The sequence below is a fragment of the Babylonia areolata genome, unplaced genomic scaffold, assembly GCF_041734735.1.
Source record: "Babylonia areolata isolate BAREFJ2019XMU unplaced genomic scaffold, ASM4173473v1 tig00007748, whole genome shotgun sequence".
In the NCBI taxonomy this organism is placed as follows: Eukaryota; Metazoa; Mollusca; class Gastropoda; order Neogastropoda; family Buccinidae; genus Babylonia; species Babylonia areolata.
Window position 1 is genome coordinate 1 of NW_027468461.1, and position 2,500 is coordinate 2,500.

Sequence of the window (2,500 nt, forward strand, 5' to 3'; positions counted from 1 at the left end):
CTCCACACCTCCTCCCGTCCATGCCAAACGGCGTTTTCTCTCAACTTTGGCATGCTCGGAGAGAAAAAAAGGCAGGTAAAGGTTGTGGATAAAAAAGTAAAAAATTGCCAAAATACTTTCTGGGCCCTCAAAAAAAGGCCTACTCCTCAACGCCTGCTCCCGTCCATGCCGAACCGCGTTTTCTATCAACTTTGGCATGCTCGGAGAGAGAAAAAAGGAAAAAAAGAAAAAAAAGGTCCAGTAAAGGTTGTGGATAAAAGTAACCGGCTTTGGAGAATTGCCTGAATCCTTCCGGCGCTGTGAAAAAAAAAGACCAAAAAAAAGACCTGGTCGTCAACGCCTGCTCCTGTCCATGCCAAACGGCGTTTTCCTCTCAACTTTGGCATGCTCGCTGAGGAAAAGGCAGGTAAAGGTTGTGGATAAAAAGTAAACGCGCTGTGGAGAATTGCCCAAATCGTTCAGGCGCCGTGAAAAAAAGAAAGACGTAGTCGTCAACGTCTGGTCCCGTCAATGGCGAAGGGCGTTTTCTCTCAACTTTGGCATGCTCGCTGAGGAAAAGGCAGGTAAAGGTTGTGGATAAAAGTCCGAAGAACCTCGCTACAATTGCCAAAATCTTTCCGCTGCCATTCAAAAATGGACTACTCCTCCACACCTCCTCCCGTCCATGCCAAACGGCGTTTTCTCTCAACTTTGGCATGCTCGGAGAGAAAAAAAGGCAGGTAAAGGTTGTGGATAAAAAAGTAAAAAATTGCCAAAATACTTTCTGGGCCCTCAAAAAAAGGCCTACTCCTCAACGCCTGCTCCCGTCCATGCCGAACCGCGTTTTCTATCAACTTTGGCATGCTCGGAGAGAGAAAAAAGGAAAAAAAGAAAAAAAAGGTCCAGTAAAGGTTGTGGATAAAAGTAACCGGCTTTGGAGAATTGCCTGAATCCTTCCGGCGCTGTGAAAAAAAAAGACCAAAAAAAAGACCTGGTCGTCAACGCCTGCTCCTGTCCATGCCAAACGGCGTTTTCCTCTCAACTTTGGCATGCTCGCTGAGGAAAAGGCAGGTAAAGGTTGTGGATAAAAAGTAAACGCGCTGTGGAGAATTGCCCAAATCGTTCAGGCGCCGTGAAAAAAAGAAAGACGTAGTCGTCAACGTCTGGTCCCGTCAATGGCGAAGGGCGTTTTCTCTCAACTTTGGCATGCTCGCTGAGGAAAAGGCAGGTAAAGGTTGTGGATAAAAGTCCGAAGAACCTCGCTACAATTGCCAAAATCTTTCCGCTGCCATTCAAAAATGGACTACTCCTCCACACCTCCTCCCGTCCATGCCAAACGGCGTTTTCTCTCAACTTTGGCATGCTCGGAGAGAAAAAAAGGCAGGTAAAGGTTGTGGATAAAAAAGTAAAAAATTGCCAAAATACTTTCTGGGCCCTCAAAAAAAGGCCTACTCCTCAACGCCTGCTCCCGTCCATGCCGAACCGCGTTTTCTATCAACTTTGGCATGCTCGGAGAGAGAAAAAAGGAAAAAAAGAAAAAAAAGGTCCAGTAAAGGTTGTGGATAAAAGTAACCGGCTTTGGAGAATTGCCTGAATCCTTCCGGCGCTGTGAAAAAAAAAGACCAAAAAAAAGACCTGGTCGTCAACGCCTGCTCCTGTCCATGCCAAACGGCGTTTTCCTCTCAACTTTGGCATGCTCGCTGAGGAAAAGGCAGGTAAAGGTTGTGGATAAAAAGTAAACGCGCTGTGGAGAATTGCCCAAATCGTTCAGGCGCCGTGAAAAAAAGAAAGACGTAGTCGTCAACGTCTGGTCCCGTCAATGGCGAAGGGCGTTTTCTCTCAACTTTGGCATGCTCGCTGAGGAAAAGGCAGGTAAAGGTTGTGGATAAAAGTCCGAAGAACCTCGCTACAATTGCCAAAATCTTTCCGCTGCCATTCAAAAATGGACTACTCCTCCACACCTCCTCCCGTCCATGCCAAACGGCGTTTTCTCTCAACTTTGGCATGCTCGGAGAGAAAAAAAGGCAGGTAAAGGTTGTGGATAAAAAAGTAAAAAATTGCCAAAATACTTTCTGGGCCCTCAAAAAAAGGCCTACTCCTCAACGCCTGCTCCCGTCCATGCCGAACCGCGTTTTCTATCAACTTTGGCATGCTCGGAGAGAGAAAAAAGGAAAAAAAGAAAAAAAAGGTCCAGTAAAGGTTGTGGATAAAAGTAACCGGCTTTGGAGAATTGCCTGAATCCTTCCGGCGCTGTGAAAAAAAAAGACCAAAAAAAAGACCTGGTCGTCAACGCCTGCTCCTGTCCATGCCAAACGGCGTTTTCCTCTCAACTTTGGCATGCTCGCTGAGGAAAAGGCAGGTAAAGGTTGTGGATAAAAAGTAAACGCGCTGTGGAGAATTGCCCAAATCGTTCAGGCGCCGTGAAAAAAAGAAAGACGTAGTCGTCAACGTCTGGTCCCGTCAATGGCGAAGGGCGTTTTCTCTCAACTTTGGCATGCTCGCTGAGGAAAAGGCAGGTAAA